Raw genomic sequence first — 17,287 nt, forward strand, 5'->3', positions numbered from 1 at the left:
CGGGGAGCCTGCTTCTCCCTCTGCCTGCCGCTCCCCCCTGCTTGTGCTCTCTGACAAATAAATAAATTTCTTTCTTTCTTTCTTTTTTTTTTTTAAACCAATGTCCTTTTTTTTTTTAAGATTATTTATATATTATTTGAGAGAGAGAGTGTGTGAGAGAGAGAGAGATCATGAACAGGGGGGAGGGGAGAAGGGGGAAAGGGAGAAGCAGACTCCCCACAGAGCAAGGAGCCCGATGTGGGACTGGATCCCAGGACCCTGGGATCATGACCTGAGCTGAAGGCAGATGCTTAACAACTGAGCCACCCAGGCGCCCCTCTCTGACAAATAAATTTTAAAAATCTTAAAAAAAAAAAAAGGTAACATCAGCATAATATGTATTTGGGGGGAATAAGCCTGGGGGCATAAATTTAATTATTTGGGGTTGAGGGGAAGAGGAGGGAGGAGGACTACCACAGTTAGGCCAGCCCTTAAAAGATACTCAGAGGAGGAAAAGCTCAGAGCGGTTGTGGTATGGCTGGATATCAAGACCTGGAGGTCTCTACATAATTGGTTGGTGACTTAGGACCTTGGGAAGTCTCTCATTGGGTCCAGATTCAGCCTGAGCTTGGGCCTGTAATGGAATCTGATATAGACAGGCTTGCAAGGGGCCAGTTTTGGGCAGAGATCTCACTGCGCTTGGAGGATGATCAAGGTTGTTGACTTTAACATTGTTTGAGTTCGTTATAAGTGTAGTTGGGGGGCACCTGGATGGCTCAGTCAGTTAGGTGTTTGCCTTCAGCTCTGGTCATGATCTCAGAGTCCTAGGATTGAGCCCCACGTCAGGCTCCTTACTCAGCAGGGAGTCTGCTTCTCCCTCTCCCTCTGGCCCTCCCCACCGCTTGTGCTCTCTCTCTCTCCCTCTGTCTCAAATAGGTAAGTAAAATCTTAAAAAAAAAAACAAAACCATAGTTGGTTTTATTCAGTGCTAGATTTGAAGGAGAGGCATAAAGGGATGTGTCTACAGAGTTGTGGAGGATCCTATAGACATTGGAGTGGGGGTAGGCAAGGATGATACAATGGGCTTAAGAAGTTATCACTATTACCTGTTTTTCTTCAGACTGCTTACTTAGTACATAGAACAGTGATATATTTATAATACTGCAGTGCTATCCAGAATAATATCCAAGTAGAAAAGTGATAATAAAAGTGCTATATATCCACCTTTTCATTAACATTTTCCTAGTGAATCTTTTTCCATTCCTTTATTTTTTTCCTTTTTTTGGACACTTTTTTTTTAAGATTTTATTTATTTATTTGACAGAGAGAGACACAGCAAGAGAGGGAACACAAGCAGAGGGAGTGGGAGAGGGAGAAGCAGGCTTCCCGCAGAGCGGGGAACCCGGTGCGGGGCTCGATCCCAGGACCCTGGGATCATGACCTGAGCCGAAGGCAGACGCTTAACAACTGAGCCACCCAGGCGCCCCTTTGACATGTTGTTTTAAGTGTGTCTCTTGTAAATAGGAGATAGTTATTTTTATTTAATTAAAAATATATAAAAATGTTGAGTATTTTGATTAGGAAGGTGACTACCTGTCAAGGTTCAAATATCTTAAAGAAGCAATTATAAGAAAATAATTTAAAGTGTTAATTATAGGGGCACCTGGCTGGCTTGGTCAGTACAGCATGCAACTCTTGATCTCAGGGATGTGAGTTTGAGCCCCATGTTAGTTGTAGAGATTCCTTTTTTTTTTTTTTAAGATTTTATTTATTTGTTAGAGAGAGAGAGCACAAGCAGGGGGAATGGCAGGCAGAGGGAGAAGCAGGCTTCCCGCTGAGCAAGGAGCCTGATGTGGGACTGGATCCCAGGGCCCTGGGATCATGACCTGAGCCAAAGGCAGACGCTTAACCGACTGAGCCACCCAGGCATCCCGGGTGTAGAGATTACTTAAAAATAAAATCTTTAAAATAAGTAAATAGATAAAATCTTTTTTTTTTTAAGATTTTATTTATTTATTTGACAGAGAGAGACTGCAAAAGGGGGAACACAGGGAGGCGCAGTGGGAGAGGGAGAAGCAGGCTTCCCGCTGAGCAGGGAGCCAGTCACGGGGCTCTATCCCAGGACCCCGGTATCACGACCTGAGCTGCAGGCAGATGCTTAAGGACTGAGCCACCCAGGCGCCCCAATTAGATAAAATCTTAATTATAAAACTGGGTGGGTTAAAACAAATAATTCACCCACTAGTTTCAAATACAACTTGGAAACTTGAATCTATGAAATTATAATTACTATAGAGTAAGTGACCACAAAAGAAAGAAGGGTGGGAGCAAATAGTATTATCAGGTCATATTAAACCAATTTCAGGGCGCCTGGGTGGCTCAGTTGGTTGGGCGACTGCCTTCAGCTCAGGTCATGATCCTGGAGTCCCTGGATCGAGTCCCACATCAGGCTGCTTGCTCGGCGGGGAGTCTGCTTCTCCCTCTGACCCTCCCCCGTCTCATGTGCTTTCTGTCTCTCATTCTCTCTCTCTCAAATAAAAATAAAATCTTAAAAAAAAAAACCAATTTCAGATTATTAGGGATTTGACATCTACCAATATAACTGAGAAGAAAAATAAAAAGATATTAAAAATATAAAAAGTGTGGCTATTATATTTATATAAAAATACAGTTTTATGATTCCACTCTCAAGAATGCAGAGTTGAGTGCAGTTTTTTTGTTACTGTTTTTACTTGCTTTATCCAGTAGCAGGATAGATTTGGGTTGAAATATTCATGCTCTTTTACCTGATCCACTTTGTCATGTTGTGAAGAAGGCTGGCTAAGGATCAGAACCAGGAAAGTCACCTGGCCCACACTGGCATTGAACTTGTGGGATTATACGCATCAGATAACTCGGGGCGCCTGGGTGGCTCAGTCAGTTAAGCATCTGCCTTCGGCTTAGGTCATGGTCCCAGGGTCCTGGGATTGAGCCCTGCATTCAGCTCCCTGCTCATTGGGGAGTCTGCTTCTCCCTCTCCTCTGTGTGCTGCTCTCTCTTTCTATCTCTTTCTCTCAAATAAATAAATAAATCTTAAAAAAAAAAAAAGAAAAACAACCATCAGGTAACTCTCTAAATGGACCCACTACAAATAGCTATGAAATATATTATTATGCACACTGCCATAATTCCAGCAGCTACATTTTCTGTTCTGATTATCTTTGCAGAGGATAAATTTCTTCTCTGTTTCAGTGTTAACAGAAAGAGGATTAAAATTGGATGGTCAGTGTGGTTAAACATGGACCAGTCCAATGGGGGCAACAGATATCAAACAGATTCATTTTCAAACCCAAGCTAAGGCAAAACCTAAAACTCATAACAATCATATTTCCAGGTAAAACAGAAATACCTTGTGGGCTCTAGTGAGCTAACTTAAACAATAGCATTTAATAGTATATCAAATGTCCCCTGCAACAGCCATGGTTAATTAGTATAAGGCAGTAATTGTGCCAATGATAAGGAAACACCAAGATAATATCTGAATGAAGTAGTAATTATAAAGGATTTAAGAGATAACTCTATCAGAAATCATGTCATCAAACTTATTGGGGAAATGATCATTGTTGAAGCTGAATGATGCTCAGAGGTTTAATTCTCTCTACTTTTGTGTATCTTCAGAATTTTCCATTAAAGAAGTGATAAATAAACAAAAGTGTGAAAAAACCTAAATCACTTTTTTACTTCTGTGAAAGTAAAAATAAAGTTTTAAGTGACTGGTTCTAGAAAAAGTGAATACTACATAAGTATAACTGACCTTTACCACAAATCGAATTCATATTCATTAAAATTTTTGCATTGATTTTTGTGTGTATATGTGTGGGCTTCAGTGCTCATAATATATGTGGCAAGTCTGAGTAAAGTGTTTTTATAAAGTGTTTATCACAATATAAATGTCAGATATTCTTATTTATTTTGAAAATTACCAGTGGCCAACGTCACTGAAGCTGATAGATAGAGGGCAGCATGGTTTTGTCATTTTAGCAAGACCTCCTAAGAGATGGGCTGTGATCCCAGTTTTGCTTACTAAAGAAACAGACCAATCTAATCATTATTTAAATGACAATAAGGGTTCAACACGGTACTGGAGCAGTGTGATAAAATGGGTATGGCGTAATGATAGTTTTGGAGTCACACTTGGGCTAGAATCCTAGCTTGGCCACTTACAGCCATGTGATCTTGGGCAAATTAATTTAAACTTACTAGACCAGGCTCAGTTTCCTCTTCTCTAAACAATAATAGCTAACTCAGAGGGTTGTGGTAAGGATAAAATGAGATACAGCTCATTAAGTAACTAGAACAGTGTCTGGCATATGGTATGTGCAATAAATGGTGATGGTTATTATTATTATCTGCCCCATCGAATATGATATATTCTCTCCATAGTGGTAAGTAGAATGTAGAAATATCCATGGTGGTAAGTAGAATATACAAATAGAAATGTTTTTCTATTGCACTAGGCATTCTAAGATAGACCACGTATGCAGGACAACCTAGCTCTTGACATGAACAGCATTATTCAGGTGCAGTTTCTTTGTGTCAGCCTATTAGGCATCTGTACTTTTGGATATCTTAACATCTAGGTGCCTGCAGCCTCCTAAGGCTTGCATTTTGAGAAATCAAAGTAGGAAGCAGGCCTCCTAAAACCTGTTCCACCCTCTAACTTTGCACCTGCCATCTCCATAGCTGGATTGGTCTTCTAGGCACCCTCAGTTCCAATTGATCTGGGTCCAGGTCTGCCCCTGGTGCTATGACAATTGCCCAGAGTTCCCAAAGCCAGATGTCACCACTCCCATCTTACCTCTCAGATCAGATCATCCCTTGCATGCCATTGTCTGGCTGCGAGTTTAGCCACTCTCCCTGGGCTTAGATGTTAAGACTTCGATACATCTCTCCAGCTAAGAGAGGGTCCACCTTTTCAATCAGTTGCTTTCCTACTGCTGCCTTATCCCAGGCTCTGTTTCCCACCCAACTCAACCCATCCTAGCGTGCCGCATGACACGAATAAGTACCTGTCCTGTAAAAGATACTCACTAAATATTTGTTGAATTAATGATGTTCATGTTAATGATGGGGATGGGAGGATATTCAGCTGGTATGGGCATGGGTGTGAGTAATTCTATATGTAATTGTATATTTAATACTTAGCACTAGACCTTATCTTGATGTCTTTCTTGTCATTTTGATTTCTGAATCTCATTCTCTGGTATATTCCTGGGAAAGGCACATGAGAACAGCACTCCTTGATAGCAGTTTATTTGTGCCCTTTATATATATTTTTTTCTCATTAAACTTTTGTTTTAATGGGTTCAAAATTCTTTTTTTTTTTTAATTTAATTTATTTATTTGTGTGTGTGAGAGAGAGAGAACACAAGCAGGGAGAGTGGCAGGCAGAGGGAGAAGCAGGCCCCCGCTGAGCAAGGAGCCAATGTGGGACTTGATCCCAGGACCCTGGGATCATGACCTGAGCCGAAGGCAGACGCTTAACCAACTGAGCCACCCAGGCTTCCCAGGGTCTCAAAATTCTGTGACAGATTTTTGGTCAAGTTGTTTCCATTAAAAAGCACTGATTTTAAAAACTAATAACTTAAAACTGCCACGCACATAAAAAAACAAATGGTCCACAAAACATTTTCCTTTCCTTCTGGGTTTTACGATGCATTATTATCATTAACCAGTGTTTTACTATTAAACTTAAATGGCCAGTTGACACAAACAGTTCTGAGACTGTTCTTCCACCACTGATTAAGACTGGGGTGGCAGGTATTGGGGATAATATTTGTTTAGCCTTCTGAGCTTTCTGGGCAGACTTGGTGACCTTGCCAGCTCCAGCTGCCTTCTTGTCCACTGCTTTGATGACACCCACAGCAAGTGTCTGTCTCATGTCAGGAACAGCAAAACAGCCCAGAGGAGGATAGTCAGAGAAGCTCTCAATACACATAGGCTTGCCAGGAACCATATCAACAATGGCAGCATCACCAGATTTCAAGAACTTGGGACCATCTTCCAGCTTTTTCCCACAACGACGATCTGTCTTCTCCTTCAGCTCAGCAAACTTGCAAGCAATGTGAGCTTGTGTGACAGTCCAGCACAGGTGCATATCCAGCACTGATTTGGCCTGGATGGTTCAGGATAATCACCTGAGCCGTGAAGCCAGCTGCTTCCATGGGTGGGTCATTTTTGCTGTCACCAGCCACATTGCCACAACGAACATCTTTGACAGAAACAGTCTTTTTTTTTTTCTAAATATATTTTAATTCCAAACCAATAACATTATTAACACTCACTCATAAATCAATAACAATGCAGTGGTTACATATAAAACTTTCTTCTGTGACCTGAAGTTAGAATAAAGGACTAAGTAGCTTCAGGATTTCTTTATATAGAAACCCTGTCTACCAGATTATCGTACTATAAAGCTGAAATAAATCCTTTCTCAAGAATCTTAACATACAGCCTTAAGTCTTTCCTGTACTCAATTTTAAGGCCGCAAAGTCAAGGATGTTTTCCCTGAGAACCCAAGTAAACTTTCTCCAGTGTGACAAAATGGGTGCTACCAGACCTTCCTATACAGGTACCTCAATCATAGGAGTAGGCTAGACTTTTTTTTTTTTTAATTTTATTATGTTATGTTAGTCACCGTACATTACATCATTTGTTTTTTGGTGTTTTCTTTTTTAAAAAAGATTTTATTTATTTATTTGACAGAGAGAGCAAAAGAGCACAAGCAGGGGGAGCAGCAGAGGGAGAGGAAGAAGCAGGCCCCCTTCCGAGCAGGGAGCCTGATGCGGGACTTGATCCCAGGACCCTGGGATCATGACCTGAGCCGAAGGCAGATGCTTAACCATCTGAGCCACCCAGGCGCCCACATCATTAGTTTTTGATGTAGTGTTCCATGACTCATTGTTTGCGTATAACACCCAGTGCTCCATGCAGTATGTGCCCTCCTTAATACCCATCACTGGGCTAACCCATTCCCCTACCCCCCTACCCTCTAAAACCCTCAGTTTGTTTCTCAGAGTCCATAGTCTCTCATGGTTCATCTCCCCCTCCGATTCCCCCCCCTTCATTTTTCCCTTCCTAATACCATTTTTTTTTTTTAACATATAATGTATTATTTGTTTCAGAGGTGCAGGTCTGTGATTCATCAGTCTTACACAATTCACAGCACTCACCATAGCACATATCCTCCCCAATGTCCATCACCCAGCCACCCCATCCCTCCCACCCCCCACCACTCCAGCAACCCTCAGTTTCCTGAGATTAAGAGTCTCTTATGGTTTGTCTCCCTCTCTGGTTTCATCTTGTTTCATTTTTCCCTCCCTTCCCCTATGGTCCTCTAACTTGTTTCTCAAATTCCTCATATCAGTGAGATCATATGATACTTGTCTTTCTCTGATTGACTTATTTCACTTAACATACTACCGTCTAGTTCCATCCATGTCATTGCAAATGGCAAGATTTTGGGCTTTTTGATGGCTGCATAATATTCCTCTGTGTGTGTGTGTGTGTGTGTGTGTGTGTGTGTGTGTGTGTGTGTATACCACATCTTCTTTATCCATTCATCTGTTGATGGACATCTTGGCTCTTTCCATAGTTTGGCTATTGTGGACATTGCCACTATAAACATTGGGGTGCATGTACCCCTTCGGATCACTACATTTGTATCTTTGAGGTAAATACCCAGTAGTGCAATTGCTGGGTCATAGGGTAGCTCAATTTTCAACTTTTTGAGGAACCTCCATACTGTTTTCCAGAGTGGCTGCACCAGCTTGCATTCCCACCAACAGTGTAGGAGGGTTCCCCTTTCTCCCCATCCTTGCCAACATCTGTCATTTCCTGACTTGTTAATTTTAGCCATTCTGGGGGCGTCTAGGTGGCTCAGTCATTAAGTGTCTGTCTTCGGCTCGGGTCATGATCCCAGAGTTCTGGGATCGAGCCCCGCATTGGGCTCCCTGCTTCGTGGGAAGCCTGCTTCTCCCTCTCTCACTCCCCCTGCTTGTGTTCCCTCTCTCGCTGTATCTCTCTCTGTCAAATAAATAAATAAAATCTTTTAAAAAAAATTTAGCCATTCTGACTGGTGTGAGGTGCAGGTCATTGAAATTTTGATTTGGATTTCCCTGATGCCGACTGATGTTGAACACTTTTTCATGTGTCTGTTGACCATTTGGATGTCTTCTTTGCAGAAATGTCTGTGCATGTCTTCTGCCCATTTCTTGATTGGATTATTTGTTCTTTGGGTGTTGAGTTTGATAAGTTCTTTATAGTTTTTGGATACTACCCCTTTATCTGATATGTCATTTGCAAATATCTTCTCCCATTCTGACAGATACATTCTTGACATTGAAGCCCACACTGTCCCCAGTAAGAGCCTCACTCACAGATTCATGGTGCATTTCAACAGACTTTACTTCAGTTGTAACATTGACTGGAGCAAAGGTGACCACCATGCCAGGTTTAAGAACACCAGTCTCCACTTGGCCCACAGGGACAGTACCAATACCACCAATTTTGTAGACATCCTGGAGAGGCAGAGGCAAGGGCTTGTCAGTTGGAAGAGCTGGTGGCAGAATGCAATCCGAGCTTCAAGCAGCGTGGTTCCACTAGCATTCCCATCTTTATGGGTAACTTTCCATCCCTTGAACCAAGGCATGTTAGCACTTGGCTCCAGCATGTTGTCACCATTCCAACCAGAAGTTGGCACAAATGCTACTATGTCAGGGTTGTAAACGATTTTATTAATGTAGGTGCTGACTTCCTTAATGATTTCCTTGTATCTCTTTTGGCTATAGGGTGGCTCAGTGGAATCCATTTTGTTAACACCAGCAATTAGTTGTTTTACACCCAGTGTGTAAGCCAGAGGGCATGCTCAAATTCACCAACACCAGTAGCAACAATCAGGACAGCACAGTCACCCTGAGATGTGCCTGTAATCATGTTTTTGATAAAGTCTGTGTCCTGGGGCATCAGTGATGGTCACATAATACTTGCTGGTCTCGAATTTCCACAGGGAGATATCAATGGTGATACCATGTTCATGTTCAGCTTTCAGTTTATCCAAGACCCAGGCATAATTGAAGGAGCCCTTTCCCCTCTCAGGAGTCTCCTTCTCAAATTTTTCGATAGTTCTTTTGCCGATCCCACCACATTTGTAGATCAGATGACCAGTAGTGGTAGATTTGCCTGAATCTAGTTGTCCAATGATGACAATGTTGATGTGAGACTTTTCCTTTCCATTTTGGTTTAGGCTGAGTGGTGGTTTTCACAACACCTGTGTTCTGGCGGCAAACCCATTGCAAAAAAAAACTGTGCCCTTTATATTTGAGTCAGTTTTGCCCCACAATGGTGATTTCAGCCTTCAACATCTCAAACTTCTCAAAGCTCTGGTCACTCCCTTCTACCCTCTTTGGAAATAGCAAACCTACCTCCTATACAATAGAAGAAATAGATGCCCCATTTTCCCAATATAAAATATAAGCCTACTTCCCTCCTTCCTATTGTTACAAGAGAGAGCCCATCCTTATTGCTCTTTAAAGTTAATCCCTTAGCATCTGGGTGGCTCCATCATTAAGCATCTGCCTTCGGCTCAGGTTGTGATCCCAGGGTCCTGGGATCAAGCCCCGAATCAGGCTCCCTGCTCAATGGGAAGCCTGCTTCTCCCTCTCCCACTACCCCTGCTTGTGTTCCTTCTCTCACTGTGTCTCTCTCTGTCAAATAAATAAATAAAATCTTAAAATAAATACATAAAGTTAATCCCTCTTCTCTTTGTTTAGATTCCACTCCCTCTCTCTAAAGAACATTACACTGTCAGTTATCCTTTTCTGTTCTTGTATGTTCAAACTTTCTCTCTCCTGATTAGACCCTTCTTATCAAGTTTTAAATACATTCAAGTCATCCCCAGTTTTTTGAAAAGGTCACTCAATCCCATATCCACCTCCAACTATCATCTTATAATCTTCCCTTGTGGACACACTTTTTCAACATATGATTTGTACATGTTATGTAGCTGCTATGGGTGCCTTCTCAATATCCATCTCCTCTGTTTGCTACAGAAACTGATTCTGTTAGGAACACTAATGATTCAAACTAAAGAGCTACATTTCCCAGCTGCCCTTATAGCTAGGAGTAGCCATATGACACAGTTCTGGCCAATGATAAGTAAGCTGAAGTCAGCTGAAGATTTACAGAAAATGTTTGCTTTCCTGGTATAGGTACCAGACCTTTCCCCTTGATGTTTCTTTCTTCTGCCTATCTGAAACACTGGGTTGAGAGTTAGCAGCCATCTTGCATGCACAATGGGAAAAAGCCACATACTGGGGATGACAGAGCATAAAGAAGGACTCTAGGACATTGGTGACATCATGGAGTCATGGCACCAGTCTTAACTGTCTCCCTCCGTCATTCTTGTTATATGAGGAAAATAACCCTATTTAGTTAAGCAACCAACTGTCATCAGGATCCATTACATGTGACCAAATGCAATTCTTAATCTATACTCTTGCTCCCTACATTTCCTCACCTTCTACTCACTCTCAAAGCATTCCATTCTGGCTTCTGGCCCATCATTCCACTGGGCTCACCAATGACCTGCATGTTGTGAAATCCAGGGGATATTTTCAGTTCTCATATTTCTTAACCTCTCAGCAGCATTTGACTCTTGTCCATGGCCTCCTCTTTGAAACACTGTCTTCCCGTGGCTTCCATGACCAGTACTCTCTGAGTTTGTTCCTTCACCTCCAGCTGCTCCCTCTCTGTTTCCTTTGTGGATTACTCTTCCTCTTCTAGCCACACTCACAGTCTCTCGGCCTCTAAGACAGACCATAGCCTTAGTCACATGCTCTTCCCTGTGTTATGAATGTTCTCCTCTCCTTCCTTTTGCCGGCTTAGTCTTCCTTATCCCTCAGTTCTCCATCCATTCTTCATTTCCTCAGGGAAGCTTCCTCTGACTTCCTTGTGAGGTCATATTTCCCTATTGTATATTCCTTCATAGCTCTTACATAGTTACAACTTCACCTTTTTTAGTGTGACTGAGTAAGCTGCCTACCTCAGAATGTAGACTCCATGAAGACAGGGATGGTCTACTTTTGCTCATCATTTTATCCTGAGAATGCAAAATGTTCCCCAACACATAATATGTGCTCAATAATTAGTTCCTGAATGCATAGATAGATGAATGTATAATTATGTGGGGATTTATTTGCCTACCTGTTTATCACCTATCTTCTTCCAGCCCCATGAGAGAAGGAAACATACCTATTTTGTTCACAACCACATGTGCATTACCTAACACATACTGCATGGCACATAGTAGGAAACACAATACATTTTTTAACGAATTAAAGAATGAAAGAGAGAGACATTCCAATAGTTCTTTCCCTAACATGTCAGTGTTTGGATATTATTTTACTATCTTTTCATAAAGTTTCTGGTTATAATAGAGTACCAAATACCTTTGTTGTCTCTAGAGAAGAGTCTTCTGGAAGATATTATCTGCTACCTTGTTCTCCTTACAATATGTCATGTCTAAAATAGGTCGTCTATAAAAATCTTGAATCTATACACTTCTTCCCCTCTTCGTTGCCACCACCCTAGTCAAGCTCACATATTTCCCCTGAACTGAATTTGGACCATACACCTTTCCTTAAGCATGATTTATTAAACTATATATAAACTTGGTTGATTCAGAGTTTTGACTGTACCTCAGGGCCAAGGATCATATCTGTTCATGTTATCTCCAAAGAAACCTAAATATGGCATATACATAATTTTTTATTTTGTTGTGGCAGAGAATTATTTCTGTTCAACATTTGACAAAATATTTCATTTACTTAAGGAAAAGAAGTATTTTTAAACTAGCAACAAATCTTAGTTTTCAAATGACCAAACTGAAAACATTAAAAAAAAAGCCAATAACCTTTTAAGTCCCCCTACCTTCCTGCCCCATGAATTCTTAGTCATTGAGGTACCCGAGATGTTCACTGAGGTTGACAAGAAGAGTAATTTATGCAATGTGACAGATTTGAGAATGCCCTCAGCCTTGTCATCAGCGTATCTGGATTCTCCCCTTCCACCAAGGCCAAGCACCTGTCTTTCTTCCTCGACAGATCTTCCTTTCACTCACTCATCTAATAAACGTATGTTTGTATATATCTCTTCTCTCCAGTCAGCCTGGGAAGGATGCAACCCATATCTTACACCTTGTTGTATCCTTAGGACCTAGTACAAAGTCTCGTTGATACAATGTTTTGCTGATGCTGATGCTTATTTTCTTTTTGCTAATAAGATTTACCGAGCACCTACTACTGTCCCAGGCACTATGTTATGCTCAGTAGGTGCTCTTTTCACTGATGAGAGTTGAAGGAACTTGCACAAGTCTTGTAGCTAGTGAGTAACAGACCCAGGACTCAAACACAGGTTACCAGATTCCAGAGCTGGTGCTCTTAACCACTAGGCAATCCTGCCTTCCATGAATATTCATAGGTTACAAACTCCAGCCAGGCTGCATTTGCTCCTAACTTTCAGAGGGCAGCAAGTGATCAGCTTTGCTTACAACTGATCAGAAGCATTTCAAGTTGTTTTCTTTTTTTTTTTTTTTTTTTAAAGATTTTATTTATTTATCTGAGAGAGAGAATGGGAAACAGAGAGCATGAGAGGGGAAGGGTCAGAGGGAGAAGCAGACCCCCCGCTGAGCAGGGAGCCCAATGCGGGACTCGATCCTGGGACTCCAGAATCATGACCTGAGCCGAAGGCAGTTGCTTAACCAACTGAGCCACCCAGGCGCCCCTTCAAGTTGTTTTCAAATGAAGTTGTAAGTCTGAAGATAATTAAGAAAGAAACCATTTTTGGAAACAGCAGGAAGGGGTGATGTGTAGAGCCCCACTTTGACATTTTGAAGTGCATTTAAACACATAGCTCAGGGCTATGAAAAGTCACTACACTGAGATTGCAGAAGTATTAAAAATCAAATTGCCTTATTAATTTTTTAGAGAACTGTAAATGACAACCTTTCGTCTCTGGAGAAATCTTTCCCTAAAGCTCCAAGCCTCATGTTGACTAGGATGAATAAGTTGGCCTCCATCCTTGTCATGTATCCATTCTCTGTCCCAGAGGGTCAAAGAAAACCATCTCATTTTAAAATGTAAGCTTTATTTGTTGAAGTTTCTAGCCAGTTAAACTAGAAGCAGGAAAATCCATTTCATGTGGCATGAGAGTAGAAAGCATTTTGCCACAGTCCAGCATAATGAGGGAAGACTAGTCAAGGTTATTATTAGGTTTAATCTCCTCATCTAATTGATAAAGTCAATTAATACTCTTCCTGTCAAGAAAAAAGAAAAAAGCTTTATGAAGTCTTGACCGTTGATACTTTAACCAGCTTACCCTTTTGTATTTTGAGTGAGAGGCTCTATATCATGAACCACTGAGTTTCCTTGAAAGCTCCGGAGAATCCAACACTTGCAGAAATGTCCAGGAGTAAGATAACCCAGAGACTTGAACCTGCAGCAAAATGGAGTTTCTCCAAATTAGGCATCAGAAGCAGCAGATAAGAGCAACTGGCAACTGGAGATATCCTTGTTACTGTCTGGGCTACAGTCATGCTGGCAGAAGCTTTAACCAACTAAATTTACTTGTGAGTTCTCCAAAGGGAGTGACTGTGTTGCACCAGGGTCATTTTTCATAACATACTACTTTGCAAATAAGTTCCTAGGACCTTGTAAAATATTTGACTTCTGAACCTCAGTATAAGTATTAAAATGCCAGCATGTCCATTCCATATCCCAGCTACAAAAAATATGAGTTTAACTGTTCGCTGGAAATAGAAACTTCAATAATATTTATGACTTATTTGAGCATACAGTCTTCATTTTGAAAGACTTAAAGCCTCTAGGAGGTAATTAGCATCCAGTAACAACACCTTGGGATATCCCTGTTTTGGCAGCATCTGTAGCCAGATCTGGTTACAGTTAATAAACTAATACTGGAGCTGTTGACCTTAGGAGGACAGGTGTCCTCCCTAACAATAGGTCCATATTCTGGTCAATAAGGAATTTACTTGCTTGATTAAATTGGCTTGAGGCCTGGTCTGTTTGCTCCGATATCGGACCAACATTGTAGCCTCTTCACAAAGTCTTAATGGAGTTTTCATCTCTTTCTCACATAATGTGCTCTGTAATTAATTGAGCATTACATTTCCTGAAAGAAATATTGTTTTATGGCTGAATACATAATACCATTCACTAATTTATTAATTAATCCAATATATATTGAATACCTCGTATGTGTCAAGTACTTGGCAGGTCATGGAGATACAAAAATTAATGACAAGGAATCTAGGGGCGCCTGGGTGGCTCAGTCGTTGAGTGCCTGCCTTCGGCTCAGGTCATGATCTCAGGGTCTTGGGATCGGGCCCCACATCGGGCTCCCTGCTCAGGGGGGGAGCCTGCTTCTCCCCCTCACACTCCCTCTGCTTGTGTTCCCTCTCTCGCTGTTTCTCTCTCTCTCAGATAAATAAATAAATAAAAATCTTAAAAAAAAATGACAAGGAATCTCTACTAATAGCTCAACTTAGTAGCCCAATATTTGTTTGAAGGATCCAGATCTTTCTATCTATATTTTATCCAGGCAGCCCAATCTGCAAAGCCCAGTTCAGGTCTTATCTCCTCATTTATTCATTTAGGAAAACTTTATTAGGTTCCCTAAACTGTGAGGCACTGGAATGAAAAAGATGAGGAGAATAAGTCTCCAAATCACCAGGAGCTTCCAGCTTTGTAGGGAGATAAGCAACGTAGAAAGGACCAGATTGTGGAAGATGTTTCAAGTCAGGCTAATCAAGGAATATGGGTTTTATCCTATAACAGTGAGGAGCTAAGAGATAGTATAAAGGAAAACAGAAGCATGGTTAAATTTCCATTTTAGAAAAATCAGTTTAACAATGACAAGGAAGAGTGACCAGAAGGAAGGAAATCAGAGGGAGGAGAAATCAAATTCCAAAGCAATTGAAGAAATAGAAATAACAAGATTTTAATAACAAATTGAATGTGAAGACTGAGGGAGAGGATAAAGTCTAGAAAGACTTCTAAGATTCTGGTCTAAGTGACATTAGCAGCAGGAGAAAGAGAACAGGGTTAGTAGAAAAATGAGTTCAATTTTGAATGTATTTTGGGGTGCTTTCATGGCTCAATCAGTTAAGTGTCTGACTCTTGATTTTGGCTCAGGTCATGATCTCAGGGTCATGAGATCGAGCCCCGCTTTGGACTCTGCACTGAACAGGGAGTCTGCTTGAGGATTTTCTCCCTCTCCCTCTGCCCCTCCCCCTGCTCATGCTCTTTCTGTCTCTCTCTCAAATAAATAAATCTTTAAAAAAAATTTTTTTTGGAATGTGTTTTGTTGCAGGTGCCTTTGAAACATCCATGTGTCAACATCAAGTTTGCTGTTGTAAATGTTTTTCTGAAACTCATGAAAGAGGTAAGGATTCAGGACTCGTCACCTTATAGATTGTAACTGAAACATAATTACGAATGATATTGCCAGTTCTGTAGCCATCCCGTACTACTCCCTAGTCTCAAATGTCTTGTACTCATCCAGCATTCATTTTTTAATTTATTTATTATTCATTAATTCATTCTTTTACTTGGTTGACTAATATAGAAGGAACTCCAATATCATACTCCTGGTGACATTAAAGATTCTGGGTGTACACAGATAAATAAGCTTTAATTCCCTACCCTAAAGGTAACCTGGCTGTTGATTATAGACTAATTCTCTAATTCTTTGTGCAACTTATTCTCTAAGAAGAAGATAAACTCTCAAAGTAAGATACTCCCTTAAGCTCCTTAAAAAAATCCCCATAAAGACCTAGCACAAGTTCTGCTCTTTGTAGATGCTTAATGTGAACCTTGAGTGATAGATTACTTATTTAAAAACATGGACCAGTTGGGGCGCCTGGGTGGCTCAAACGGTTAAGTGTCTGCCTTTGGCTCAGGTTGTGATCCCGGAGTTCTGGGATCAAGCTCCACATCAGGCTCCCTGCTGAGCAGGGAACCTGCTTCTCCCTTTCCCTCTGCCTGCCGCTCCCCCTGCTTGTACTTTCTTTCTCTAATAAAGAAAAAAAAACTTTAAAAACATGGACCACTTTAGGAGCTGTCCGGGTGGCTCAGTCAGTTAAGGTCTCAGCAGAGAGCCTGCTTGTCCCTCTCCCTCTGCCTGCTTCTCCCCCTGCTCGTGTGCATGCTCTCTCTCTCTCTTCCTCTCTCTCTCTCTCTTTCTGTGTGTCAAATAAATAAATAAAATCTTAAAAAAAAAAAAGACTATTTAGAGGCCAAAGGCAGAGACCTATGACTTTTTAAAAATAAAACGATAGCATGTATACATAAAAGTAAGCTTGATAAAATTTTATAAAATGAGCACATGTACATGAAACCTAGGCTAAGAAACAGATAATTACCAAAATCCCAGAAGCCATCTTCTGCCTTCTAGTTACTACACACCATGGCCACTTTCTTCCCAGGACGCTCTCTGTCAATGCCTGAGCGTGGTATAGATGCTAGTGCCTGGACATTTCTGCCCAACGTGGGCCCCCTCTATGAGCTGGCCGAGATTTTCATGGAGCTTCTTCCTACTCTGAGGCTCTTCCTACTCAGTCCTCTTTTCTCTCCCGTCTCCTTTCCCAGGTGTCAAACCTGCATCATGGTCTAAAGATTTACCCTGTCTACTCCTTTACTCCTTTAATAGATGTTACCAGCAATAAATCTCTTGCAATTCTAACTCTGCCTTGATGTCTGCTGCCCAGAGAACCCATCAACACAGATGGTACTGGAAGTGGTCTGCAATGACAAGCTCAGTTTGGGGACTGGACCACACACCTCCCTGCTGGCTAGGAGGACCCCATTCAAGTAGTATGTGGGCACAGATAGTCTCAGATAAAAGTGGTTGTCCAATTGCTAAAAATATCACCAGTCTTGACTTGGGAGTGACATCCCAGGGGAGAATGCCCTGGTGAGATGATTCAAACCCTTTCTTTTTTTTTTTTTTTTTTAAGATCTTATTTATTTATTTGAGAGAGAGAGTGAAAGAGCACAGGCAGGGGGAGCGGCAGAGGGAGAGGGAGAAGCAGGCTCCCTGCTAAGCAGGGAGCCCAACGTGGGGCTCCATCCCAGGACCCTGGGATCATAACCTGAGCTGAAGACAGACAATTAATTGACTGAGTCACCTAGGCGCCCTGATTCAAACCCTTTTAAATGCAGGCGGTCAGGGAAGGGAGAGACTACACATAAGG

At 41.4% G+C, this 17,287-nt stretch overlaps 1 long non-coding RNA gene across 1 annotated transcript in view; it reads left to right on the top strand.

Annotated features, from left to right (window-relative positions):
• Positions 1-17,287, top strand: part of LOC118530124 (uncharacterized) — a 78,983-nt gene that overhangs the window by 26,117 nt on the left and 35,579 nt on the right. Inside the window, exon 2 of the long non-coding RNA XR_013441776.1 lies at positions 15,406-15,477. This is a non-coding gene — a long non-coding RNA (uncharacterized LOC118530124). The remainder of the gene's footprint in view (positions 1-15,405; positions 15,478-17,287) is intronic.

This window comes from Halichoerus grypus, chromosome 10, assembly GCF_964656455.1.
Source record: "Halichoerus grypus chromosome 10, mHalGry1.hap1.1, whole genome shotgun sequence".
In the NCBI taxonomy this organism is placed as follows: Eukaryota; Metazoa; Chordata; class Mammalia; order Carnivora; family Phocidae; genus Halichoerus; species Halichoerus grypus.